General features: G+C 39.1%; 1 pseudogene; it reads right to left on the bottom strand.

Moving 5' to 3' along the window:
* Positions 1 to 9560: 9560 nt before the first annotated feature.
* The window catches only part of LOC127809286 (uncharacterized), a 62213-nt pseudogene continuing 57624 nt past the window's right edge, over positions 9561 to 14149 (bottom strand).

The raw sequence follows: 14149 nt of genomic DNA on the forward strand, positions 1-14149 counted from the left end.
TTTGAAGAGTATATTGGATCAAATCGCATACTAGCACAGTTGGAGGATATCATATTATCCATCTAGTATTTAAGTGCTCCCGTACTCGCAACTATAATTTTGGTTTGTATTAAATTTTTTTTCTCATATATATACGTGCATAAGTTTTGCATTAGAGTTTTGAAAAGGTGTCAGTTCACCCCCCTTTTGACTAGGTTAGAACTTAACAATATGAACTTGTAATGAAAGGGATTACAAGGAAGATACTTGCGTCGATAAATCTTCTTAACTAGATTGCAACGATTGTAAAGTTGTAATACCCCAAATATTTAATGTAGAGATTGAATGATGTAATAAAGTGTGTTTTAATGGAAGTTTTGGATTTGCACGCAAGTGAAAATGGCTTTAAGGACTTAAATGCAAAATAAAGGATAACTTCTCCTAATAATTGTCATGATAAAGGCTTGTTTGAGAAGCCTTGAGTTGGTAAAATTGTATTAGAGGATTTATTGTCATGATAAAGGCTTGTTTGAGAAGCCTTGAGTTGGTGAAAGTGTATTGGAAGATTTAACTCAAAAGTCTTAAAGTTAAGATAACCATAATTACTCATATCCTTAATTCAAAGTAAGAAGATTTGGAAGAATCCTATTGGTTCTCTAAAAGATGAAGATAAGAAGGGTTGTTTAGAAAGTCACGAAAGGGGCAAAGGGAGGAATTAGATTGGAAGAGTAAAAGCTTCCAAGAAAAGATAGAATCAAATGATAAGTTTTCAAAGATAGCAATTATGGCTAGGGAAGAAAATAGCCAACCTAAAAGGGATAAGTGCAACCTTGAGCTTGGAGATAAAAACACTATAAAAGGGTTAGAGAAGTGGACCACGTAGAGGAAAAGTAGAAGAGAAAAGCAAGGGAGAGAAGAATCCAAAGAAAGGAAGCAAAAGAAGCCAAAATAGGAAGACTAGCTTGAGAAAACACCAAAAACGGAGAAGAAACCAAAGAGGTAAGCCACTTTTCTTTCTTTAGGATCGTAGTACTCTGAAAGGGGAGTCCTTAGGTTCAAACAGAAGGCGAATCGGAGTTAAAATGAGAAAGTTATAGCTGTTTTAAACTTCGAAAGCAAAATCCGTAATAAGGCAGGAGGTGGCGCGTGGCCAACCTTCCGGGGGTGCATGAGGGCGCGTCCGGCCTCTCTTTGGCCTGAAATTTTCACCATTCTTCTCCTATTTTAATTTTCTACAACCCTATCTTGTAAACCGGGCTACAAATAGTGTTATCGAAGGGAAACGAATGAGGTGAGTGATTCCTGCATGTTTTGTGACACCTTGAGCATTTGTTACTTCACTTGTGTGTGGATGATGGATTGCATATCATGCCTTGGTGGTTTACTGCTGCATCGCTCACCCTGCATTTATCACTTTTTGTATTTTTCTTTCACTAATTCAGCTAATTTAGCAACTAATTATGTTCACAGATAGGATGAGGCGTTTAGACTCGCCAGTGCACGAGTGTGATTGTAGCAAAAAATTTATATGTAATTTTTTCGGGCAAGACCGGGTCGACTCACAGGGAGATTACTCATGGAAGGAGATAACCACGCCAGTTCTTTTGATTAATGGAATAATAAAATGAGATAAAACTAAATGTGATATAACTGTAATTTGGAAATGGAGAGATCTTGAGTCAAGACAAATCTGGTGCCAAACCCAACTGATTCACCATATAGCTTTCTGTGATGTAACTAGCAGCTCAAATAGCTTGGGTTTTCAACCATTAAATGTACTACTGAGATGATGATAACTCTTTGATCAAGCAACCTCCATACATGACATGGAGACTCTAAGGTAAGAAGCTATCATAAATCAGTGTATAAATAATGTTTTGACAAAATAATTGCTCGGGGCTTGGGTATGAGAACGTTTCCAGGTCAAGCAGCCCCCATACATGGCATGGAGACTCTAAGTTAGGCGTACGAACCAATCCAAGCCTGAGGTTTTCGTTAATAACATTTCCCAAACTGCTTTTGCTTTTGTTACTTTGACATATGGAGTTCTGTTATATTGACTCATCAGTGGCTTTGGGCACCATCTTTGCCTTAACCCAAGAATCGAATTAGCCACACATCTTCATAGGAAGTGCACGACTAAAACTAATCTCTACAGATGAATACACGATTCGTAAAGGAAATAAACTGAGACAACAGATAAGAACTTGGTAAACTACTGCTATATTGATTACTGAAACGAACTACAACTTGAAGCAGAAATTAAAATGGACTTGTAATACAGAGCTCAGAATTAGCAAGAACAACTAGAGTAACTGAAGTGCTATACGCAAAGAAAGAAATACAGACAAGAACAAAAGTAGGAGCACAGACAAAAGGAAAAGAAAAAAAAAACTCTGCACTTTCCAATGATCTTCTCTTTTTTTTGTGTTGTTTCTCTTAGTATCTTCTGCCCTCGCCAACTTCTGATTCCAAAGAATGTTGGTCCCTTTTTAAGCTTATGGCGCATGGATGTGGGGACCATTTGAAAAGTTGTTCAAAAAGTTGGTTGAATTTACCTTAGAGCCACCGCGTGTATTTGCGCATGTCAGAATTTTTGTTCGGCTGCTCATTCGAATGACTAGCAGAGATATTCGAATGCTTGCTGAGTTTCTTTTGGCTGATCGGCTCATTCGAATGAATTTTAGTCCTATTCGAATGAATTTCATGCTTTATTGTTCCTTACACAGCGATTTTCTCGGTCATTCGAATGCAACAGTACTTTTATTCGAATGAATTTCTAATTTTTGTCTTGACTTCTTCATTGCATTCGGATGACTTGGAGAGCATTCGAATATGGAATTCCTTGGGTTGCTTCTCATTCGAATTACTTAGCCTTCATTCGAATAGATTTCCTTTCTTCTTTAACTTCATTCGAATGACTTGGATTTCGTTCGAATATGTCTTCACTACTTCCAAACGATGTGCTCATCCGAATTTCTTCTTATGCTCGGCTCATTCGAATGACTTGGATTTCATTCGAATATGCACAATCTTATCTGGAGATCTTGATTTTTGTTACTTCTTATTCAAATTAGGCCAAGCTTATCTGAATACATACCCGATATCTTGCATATTCGAATGTCTGAATGATTTATTCGAATGTTTGAGCAGCTTTCTTCTGTTTTGCTCCATATTTGAATACCTTTGAAGACTCATTCGAATGGCTTTGACTTTCATTAGGACACCTTTATTTCTTGACTTTTTATTCCTCTTTCAATCATGTTTTTGGAGAGTATGAGTCATTCTTTCATCTCTTTTCCTTCTTTTGGGCTGCAACAAGCAATTCTGGAGATTTTAAGTCGATCAAATGGATTAGGAGGTAATAAAAACATAACAAATATTGCATTTTTTTTAACATCAATCACACCCCCTCCTAACTTAAACATTGCTAGTCCCTTAGCAATCAAATTAAATGCACGAATGCTTCACATTCACAAATTCATTGACAGTGCAAATCTCGTATGTGAAGCAAAAATGTATGGTCAGTAGCATAGGGACTTCGGACATTCAATTGAATGTTTATTATTTGAACTTTGGTCTCGGGCATATTAGTTAAATCAATCAGCATATTACATTCAATTCTCTAAGCTTTGATTGCAAACTTCACTGGCTATGTTTCTCTTCAATAATATGTTCACTCAAAGTTGCTCTCAAAGGATGTACCTCAATTTGGAGTGGATGCAGATCAAGTTCGAAGAGATATCATCAATCGTAAAAAAAAAAATGCTATTAAGGAAGGAAAGGACCTGACATAGCTTCATGATTAGAATAGCATCTCAATGAATAACATTTAAAATTAACCAAGTCTCCTTACTCTTGAAATTATATCCTGAAATTGCATGATTGATAGAACCAAGAGGGATCTTTCTGGGACGAAATGGGGCCACATGGTGATGTGGTATAGTAAAGAGGATGATGGAAATCAAAAGAGTTCTTAGGTCTCGGGAATTTTCCACTAAAAACTGAAGAATTTTTTTTTTTTTTTGACTTGATACACAAAAAAAATAAAATGCACATGTGATGCATTCATGCATCAATAGCTGAAATCATATCAGGGCACCTAAATTCAGTTGGTCGTATCCGAACCTGAATCTAACTGCTATTCCAACTGATAATGAGCAAGCTTCCATTGCTTCACCCTCAATGGCTACGGGGGGTGTTTTTAATGTCCCAGACCTAGAGACAACCATTTATCTTAAATGGTAAAGTGGTCTTTTAACGTCAGATTCCCAGACGATTTTTTTTTTTTGGTATACTACTGAGTAATTCTCGAGACCTAATCAATGGATAAAAAAAAAAAATGTCAAGGCTATGACCTGGACAGAGGGAATGATGCAACTGGTCATGAAGAGTTTTAATGGGCTATAAGTGGAAACTGATCAAAACAATAGGTTGATTGGCTCAAGTAGTAGGAAAATGATCCCTCTATGATGTTCCATAAATCAGCATTATTCATTCAACTGGTTTCAAGCTTAGAGTCAGTTAAAATTAGCCGCGATCATTAAAGACACTCAAGGCAAAATGTTGTTTTGAAGCTATTGAAAGACAAGAGAATCAACAAAATATTTTATTGCATGAATAGGTGTTATTTCACTCAGAATAAAATGTTATGAAGCTCTAACACTTACTTTGGTAACAAATCTCCACTAAATTTGAGAATTTGGGCAATTTGCTGATCATTTCACATGTTTTGTATGCCATCCAAACAAATGAACAGAAATAAAGCACCCTAAGCAGTCCTGGTCCTGGTTCTAAAGCTCATACAGTTCTGTTCTCAAATAAAAGATTATCATTCAAGTAACCAGTTGTGAATCTAAAGCATCGAGCACAATAATCTGAAGCATAGAGTAAGCAAAGTCATTTTTATTGACAAATGAAAATGTGATTAAACTTTGTAGTTCATAGGTACAGAAATTAAATATGAAGCATCAAATCCTATGACTACTCAGTGCCATCCGTGGCATCATCAGAAGTAGAGTTCTCCTCAGTGGAGTTTCCAGAGGGGGTCTTTGATGAAGGATCAGCAGGAGGAATAGAGGTAGAAGATGGAATGGTAGGGTGAGAAGGTGCTGCATGCTCCGGCTGCGGCTGCGCCCCTGATGTAGAAGGTGCACCCTCTTCCTCTCGCCACATGTCAATGGTCTTCTGTATGCACATCTCAGCATCGGCCAACTTGTCCTTCGAAGACTTTTGTGGAAGCTCTTCTATGGGTGTGCTCAGAAGCTGACCTACTCTCTTGTCCATCGCAGTGTAACGTTCATTCATGGTCATTATTCCTGAATAGATGACTCTCTGCCTCCAATGTAGATCCTCATAAATGGCTTCCTGTCTCTCTTGGATCTTCTTCAGTGATTGCTCTACTAGGGCTTCATGTTTCACTTGCCTTTCGTGCATTTCCTTGACTATCTCATATAAGCCTCTGATAGCATGATCCTCCCCTTGTCTCTCTTCCTGATCTTCATGTAGTGGCGGTTCTTGAGTTGGTCCTTCTTGTGCTTCAACCTGCCTGCCTGATGCCTCTCTCTTCTCAGGTGTTGTTGCTTCAAGCCTCTTTAACTGCCCACTGCTCCTTCGTGTAGATGCTGGGCTGATCCTTTCCATTGGCTTGATGACTTCAAAAGTTGCCTTTTCTTTTACCCCGTGCCTTAGTACAAAATAGGTAATCAACCCTCCAAGGGGTAGTCCTCCATGCATGCTTGGCCACTAAGTCAATGGTATCAAAAATGTGCTTAGCCAAGTCTATGTGTACTCCCAGGATCATCTTTCCCATGAATGTGGCTTGCTTAACCGAGACACTACCAGTGAATGCGTGGGGCATGAAATGAGAACAAAGAAGCCTATGTAAGATGATGCATTTAGGAGACAAATTCTTCTTTGGGAGGGTAGGAGTTAACCACAAAACATCATCTGCCTTTGTCAACAACCTAGCCAAGTTTTCTTTTCCTAAGTCTGCACTTGCCTCCTCAATGTCTCTTGGTGATGCCTCTCTTGGGATTTGGAATGTTTCAGCAATATCAGAGGGCTTCAACTCTATTTTCACCTTTCTCACTTCAGTGATCAAGCACCTATTCCCCGAGTCATCTCTGTTACTGGTTATATTTGAGTAAAATTCTTTGACTAAGGGAACTATAGACTTGTGTTGAAACCTAACCCAAGTTTGCCATCCTTTGGCAGTAATCAATGACAACAAATCACACGGGGGCTCTTCAAACCGTTCAAGCATAATTCCCCTCTCACAAAGTACTGGCCTCTTAGCATACCCCTCAACATAATTCTTTTCAGCCGCGGGGCTAACGAACCTGACATTGGAATAGGGAGGGTTCAAATCAATGGTTGGGGTGGTAGCGGGTTCTTTTCTTTTCTGCCTCTTCGAAGCCCTAGAGCTTTCTCCTATGGCCTTGGGGCGTTTTTGCTTTGGTGACATGATAATTTGAGGAGTGTTTGGTCTAGGGAGTTGGTTCGGGGATTTTACCGAACAGTTGGTAGGCACAAACTGGTTCCTCTCTTTTCTTCTTCTTTCAACTTCCCAACCAATCCTCTCTTTGACACACTGAACTCCTTCACCCCCTCTTCACAACAACTCCTTCATCCAATCAATTAAATTTGAGTTTAAACAATGGGAACAATTCTTACCTCTCGGCTGTTCTCTTCCCAGAATATTCGAATGAAGCGACCCCCTATTCGAATGCTAGCGGACTGTTCTTCCTGGTATGAAACCGGATTGATCTTCGGGTGGAAGCAGTGGATGATGAATGAGGGTGATTAGAACAAGGTAACAAGATATATAGGAAGGGTTCGGGTGGATGAATGAATAATCGCACTGCTTAAGGAGGGGTTTCGATCTTTAAAGGGGGGGCATCGATTCGGATTTCAGGGACGGTTATGCGGTTAACAGGAGCGTCATTCGAATGATACTGGGGTTATACGAATGATAGAGGAAGATTCGAATGGAGTTTAAGCAATTCGAATGAAAACAATGGGTAGAAGGGGATTCGAATGAGAGAGAGAGAATGCGAATGTTCGCTGAAAGCTTTTAAAGGGCCAGACGCCTCATTCGAATGTGGAGAAAAATTCATTTGAATGAATTTTAAACAGAACTTGGCTTATCGAAGGATTTGAGCCACTCATTCGAATGCAACAGTGCTTTCATTCGAATGGATTTCTTGATCATTCGAATGACCATGAGTGTCATTCGAATGAATCTGGCAGCACACTCTAAAAGAGGGCATTGAATAGAACGGTCATTCGAATGCAAAAATCTTCATTCGAATGACTCTGAACACACATTTTTTTTATTATTATATATATATATATTTTGCGCAAATTAACTAATTGAAACTATATTCGAATGTTAGAAATGGATTCGGATGAAGGGTAGGTTATTCGAATGAACTTGAGGATATTCGAATGCTGGCTTCAATTTTTTAAAGAAATAGCAGATTCATCCGAATGAATTTTGAGTATGGAAAAATTCATTCGAATGAATTTTAAACAGTAATTTCATTTGTGAAGGAATTTGGCCGGTCATTCGAATGCAACAGTACTTTCATTCGAATGAATTTTGAACATATTTGAATACAACAGAGGTTATTCGAATGCTTTCTTTAACAGCTCACCGGTCATTCGAATGGTTTACAACTCATTCGAATGACTAAGCTCATCCGGATACAGAATTCGAATAACAGCAAGGAAATATTATTTTTTTTTTTTTTTTTATATATAAAAATTTCCAAACACTTAAACACAAAATTCAAACCCACACAAAATGTTACTAAATGAGCAAAGATCAACACAACAGTTTAGGCATACCTTTATCCCACCCAACTTGCTTTGAACAATTCTTAAAAACGAGGATATAAGGAATACCTGGAGATCTTCAGAAACGACTTTGGACACAAAGGTCCAATTGCTTGCTTGGATGTTGCTGGTAGCCTTCATTGCATGGGTGGATCCGTGAGCTTGCTTCAGTGCTTAAATCAAAATAAAAAGTGATAACAGTTTATGAAAGCAGAACACTAATAAAAGTTTTTTTTTTTTTTTTTTTTTTTTTTTTTTACTGACCACTACCCAATGGGTGGATCTATAAGATCCATGCTTTCCTCCTGTTTATTCAAAGATTCATAGTATGGTTTCAGGCGTTGTCCATTCACTTTGAGAATCTGACCAGATTGAAGATTTTCAATATCACATACACCATGAGCTGAGATGGAATGAATTTTAAAGGGCCCGATCCACCTTGACTTGAGTTTTCCAGGAAACAGATGGAGCCTTGAATCGTAAAGTAGCACATGTTGACCTATACAAAGAATTTTCCTGTTAATATGCTGGTCATGCAATTTCTTCATGTGCATCTTAGAAAACTTGGCATTCTCAAATGCCTCGTTTCTAAGTTCCTCAAGCTCATTCAGTTGCAACTTTCTGTTGAGTTCCACCTCTTCTAAACTTTCATTCATCTTCCTGATGGCCCAGTAAGCTTTGTGCTCAACCTCTACTGGCAGATGACATGGTTTTCCATAAACCAGTCGATAGGGAGACATGCCCAATATGGTTTTATGTGCAGTCCTATATGCCCAAAGGGCATCAATCAACCTCAAAGACCAATCCTTTCGGTTGGAATTGATAGTTTTTTCTAAAATGTGCTTGATCTCCCTATTTGCCAATTCTGCCTGGCCATTTGTCTGAGGGTGGTATGGGGTTGAGACTTTATGAACTACCCCATATTTTTTCATTAGTTCTCCCACTGGCTTGTTACAGAAATGAGAACCCCCATCACTGATGATGGCACGAGGCATTCCAAACCTACTGAAAATGTTTTCTTTGAAGAATTTTACCACTATCCTGTGATCATTTGTCCTTGTTGGAATCGCCTCAACCCACTTGGAAACATAGTCTACAGCAAGAAGGATGTATTCATGACCAAGCGAGTTAACAAAAGGGCCCATAAAATCTATTCCCCAACAATCGAAAATTTCAAGAACCAGAATGGGCTGCAAAGGCAACATACTCTTTTTTGTCAGACTTCCTAACCTCTGGCATCTATCACATGACAAGCAAAATTGGTGTACATCCCTAAACATGGTAGGCCAGTAAAATCCACTTTGTAGGATTTTTGCTATGGTTTTCCGGGTAGAGAAATGACCTCCACAAGCAAGGGTGTGACAGAAGTTCATAACACTATGTTGCTCATGTTCTGGAATGCATCTTCGCACAATTTGATCAGCACAATATTTAAACAGATATGGTTCATCCCAGAAAAATGTTCTGACCTTCCTAAAAAACTTTTGTCTATCTGGCTTAGTCCAATGACTGGGAACTGTACCTATAGCTAAATAATTAGCTATGTCAGCGTACCAAGGGGCAGAAGTCAATGTACTCACATGAAGAAGATGTTCATCAGGAAAGTTATCAGGAATGGAACCCTCAGTAAGATCCTGACCTGGGATTCTAGACAGATGGTCAGCTATAACATTTTCTACTCCTTTTTTATCCTTAATTTCTATGTGGAACTCTTGGAGGAGAAGAATCCACCTAATGAGGCGTGGCTTGGTGTTTTGCTTAGTGAGCAGGTATTTCAAAGCAGCGTGATCTGTGTACACAATCACCTTTGAACCTATCAGGTATGACCTAAATTTATCCAATGCAAACACCACAGCCAACAATTCTTTTTCTGTGGTAGTGTAATTTCTCTGGGCTTCATTTAAGGTTCTGCTAGCATAGTAAATGACATGGGGCTTCTTCTCTTTGCTTTGTCCTAACACAGCCCCTATGGCATAATCACTCACATCACACATTAGTTCAAAAGGTAAAGTCCAGTCAGGAGGTTGTATGATGGGTGCAGTGATAAGTGCATGTTTCAGCTTCTCAAAGGCACTTTGACAATTTGGGGTCCACTCGAATGGAACGTCCTGAGACAACAGACAACACAAAGGTCTTGCTATTGTGCTAAATGAGGCAATAAATCTCCTGTAAAAGCCAGCGTGACCAAGAAAAGATCTAATGTCCTTGACATTTCTAGGGGTTGGAAGCTTCTGAATGGCTTCGACTTTGGCCTTGTCTACTTCTAGACCCCTAGATGAGACTATGTGTCCTAAGACAATGCCTTGGTTAACCATGAAGTGGCATTTCTCCCAATTGAGCACAAGATGAGTCTCCTCACAACGAATCAAAACCTTCTCCAGATTCTTTAAACACAAGTCAAAACTACTTCCATAAACAGAGAAGTCATCCATAAACACCTCCACGATATGTTCAGCCATTTCACTAAAGATACTCATCATACACCTTTGAAAGTTGGCAGGAGCATTACACAACCCAAATGGCATACGTTTATATACAAATGTTCCAAAAGGGCAGGTGAAGGTTGTTTTCTCTTGATCTTCTAGTGCTACATCAATATGATTATATCCTGAATATCCATCCAAAAAGCAGTAGAATGCTTGACCTGCTATCCTTTCAAGTGTTTGATCTAGAAACGGGAGGGGAAAATGGTCTTTCTAGTCATGGAGTTGAGTTTTCTATAGTCTATGCACACACGCCAACCTGTTTGGAGGCGGATTGGGACTAACTCATTCTTCTCATTTTTCACCACAGTAACTCCGGACCGTTTAGGAACGACCTGAGTTGGACTAACCCATTTTGAATCAGATATTGGATAAATAATACCTGCATCCAGTAATTTGAGCACCTCTTTTCGAACCACTTCTTTCATGTTGGGATTTAGCCTTCTCTGCATTTGCCTCACTGGTTTTGAATTTTCTTCTAAGAAGATCCTATGGGTGCAAATTAGAGGGCTAATTCCATGCAAGTCTGATATGGTCCATCCTAAAGCCTTCTTGTGTGCTCTCAGTACTTTCATCAACTGCAGTTCTTGTTGGGTACTTAGGCTGGAAGAAATGACTACTGGGTATGTCTCTCCTTCTCCTAGAAAGGCATACTTCAACTCAAATGGCAGTGGCTTCTTTTCAGGAATGGGTGGACAACTCACAGAGGTTGATGGTTTGTTCAACGGTTCCACAGGTTCTAGCTTAGGAATCCATTGAGTCAAAGGCATCTCACTTTCCTTTTTGATATCTTCCAAATGATTATCTCCTTTCACAGTTTGAGTGACAAATTCTTTCTCAAAATACTCTTCAGACAGAGTTTGAATCAAATCTACCTCTTCTATCTCACTTTCAGTGTTCTGTTGTTTGGAAATTCTGAAAATATTCATCTCCACAGTCATGTTTCCAAACGACAGTTTCAAAACTCCATTCCTACAGTTAATGATTGCATTGGAAGTTGCTAGGAATGGTCTCCCCAAGATGACTGGAACTGGTGGTTGTGGACCATGATGGGGTTGAGTGTCTAGAACTATGAAGTCTACTGGGAAGTAGAATTTATCCACCTGAACTAAGACATCTTCCACAATACCCCTAGGAACTTTGACTGATCTGTCTGCCAGCTGCAGAGTGACTCTGGTAGGCTTAAGTTCTCCCAAACCCAACTGTTGATAGACACTATAAGGCAATAGGTTGACACTTGCTCCTAAATCTAAGAGTACCTGATCAACCTTCTGGCTTCCTATTATGCATGAGATGGTTGGACAGCCTGTGTCCTTGTATTTGGGAGGAGTCTTAAATTGCAAAATGGAGCTCACTTGCTCAGTCAGAAATGCTTTTCCATGCACGTTCACTTTTCTCTTTACAGTGCAAAGATCTTTTAGGAATTTTGCATATGAGGGTGTTTGTTTGATCGCATCCAAGAGTGGAATATTGATCCTTACTTGTTTAAACACCTCATATATGTCAGCATTTTGTTGTTCTTTTTTTGTAACACTCAGTCTTTGAGGAAAAGGAGGTTTAGGATGATATTGACTTTCTCTTTCAATGTTCTTACCTTTTCCATCTTCTTTTTGTTTTTGCTTGTTTTTTTCTTCATTGTTTTCATTTTTTTCTAAGATTGGCTCCTGTCCTTCTACTTTCTCTTCCTCAACAACAGTTTGGGTTATCCTAAGATCATTTGGTTTTTCAATCACCTTTCCACTTCTTAGGATAGTCACAGATTGGACTTGTTCATGTGCATTACTTTCACTACTAGAAGATTCCACCTGATTTGTTTGCCTAACTGGGTTAGGGTTGGTTTATGAAGGGAATCTTCCAGGTTCTCTCACACTTAGTGTTTGGGTCAACTTTGTTATTTGGCTTCTCATATCCTCCACGGCTCTATTTGTTTGCTCTTGATTCTTTGTAAGCTGGGCAACCTGATTGTTGATGCCCATTTGATTTTGAATGAACTGATGCAGGGTGTCTTCAAAAGATCTCCTGTGAGGAGGTTGGTAGGTATTGGATGAAGAACCTTGATTCTGTTGGAAGGATTGTTGATGTGCAGGGAAGGAGTTTTGAGAATGACTTCCAGCATCATGTCTCCATGAAAAATTGGGGTGATTCCTATTATTGGGATGGTAGGAGTTGTAGTTTTGATTGTTCCCGTAATAGGTTCCACTTTGATTTTGATTTTGTCTTCCCTCAAAATTGTGTGAATTATTGTTATTAGTCTTCCCATACAATACCTCCTTGAAAGCAGGTAGAGTAGGGCATTCTTCAGTTGCATGATCCATTGTTTCACACACAGCACATTTCACTTCCACTTGTTTAACAGATTGTACCTTTTTGGGCTCCATATTTTCAACTTTTTTTGTTAAGGCAGTTAGTCTTGCATTTAGATCATCATTCTCACTCAACTGGTATCTACCTCTCAGTTGTGGATTTTCCCTTAGATCAAATGAAGATGTTGGGCCAGCTTCCCAATTTCTTGTATTTTCAGCCAATGTGTCAAAGAAGTGAAACGCTTTTTCTGGAGTTTTCTCATAGAATTCTCCATTACACATTGTAGAAACCAACATTTTTAATTGGGGCGTGAGTGAGTCATAAAAGAAACTGACCACTCGCCATTGCTCAAAGGCATGGTGCGGACAAGTGTGGAGAAGATCTTTGAATCTTTCCCACGCTTGGGCAAAATTTTCACTTGATTTACAGGCGAAGTTCATGATTTGTCTTTGAAGAGTAGCGGTTCTGTTGGCAGGAAAATATTTTTTCAAAAAAGTTGCTTGCATTTCTCTCCAAGTTCCTATAGATCTAGGTAGGAGAGTGCCTAACCACATTTTTGCCTTATCTTTCAGTGAGAATGGGAAAAGTTTTAACCTTACAACATCCTCATTTACTGTATGATCCATGCAAGTGCTACATACTTCCTCGAATTCCTTCATATGAGTGTATGGATTTTCAGAATCCATACCATGGAATGTGGGCAACAATTGGATTGTGCCAGGTTTGAAATTGAACCTATGGTGATTTATGGGAAGGATGATACATGAGGGTGTTGTCTGTTTTGGAGGGTGAAGGTACTCTCTAAGAGGTCTAATCAATTCCTGATCAACAGGTTCAGGGTCACCGTGGTCACTCCCATGTTCAGACATGTTGTTTGGTTGAGCCATAAATGAGTGTGGCAATGAAAACTCAAAATCAGATGGAGTTAAAATGAGAAAGTTATAGCTGTTTTAAACTTCGAAAGCAAAATCCGTAATAAGGCAGGAGGTGGCGCGTGGCCAACCTTCTGGGGGTGCATGAGGGCGCGTCCGGCCTCTCTTTGGCCTGAAATTTTCACCATTCTTCTCCTATTTTAATTTTCTACAACCCTATCTTGTAAACCGGGCTACAAATAGTGTTATCGAAGGGAAACAAATGAGGTGAGTGATTCCTGCATGTTTTGTGACACCTTGAGCATTTGTTACTTCACTTGCGTGTGGATGATGGATTGCATATCATGCCTTGGTGGTTTACTGCTGCATCGCTCACCCTACATTTATCACTTTTTGTATTTTTCTTTCACTAATTCAGCTGATTTAACAACTAATTACGTTCACATATAGGATGAGGCGTTTAGACTCGCCAGTGCACGAGTGTGATTGTAGCAGAAAATTTATATGTAATTTTTTCGGGCAAGACCGGGTCGACTCACAGGGAGATTACTCATGGAAGGAGATAACCACGCCAGTTCTTTTGATTAATGGAATAATAAAATGAGATAAAACTAAATGTGATATAACTGTAATCTGGAAATGGAGAGATCTTGAGTCAAGACAAATCTGGTG

The sequence above is a fragment of the Diospyros lotus genome, chromosome 9 (assembly GCF_014633365.1).
Source record: "Diospyros lotus cultivar Yz01 chromosome 9, ASM1463336v1, whole genome shotgun sequence".
Classification (NCBI taxonomy): domain Eukaryota; kingdom Viridiplantae; phylum Streptophyta; class Magnoliopsida; order Ericales; family Ebenaceae; genus Diospyros; species Diospyros lotus.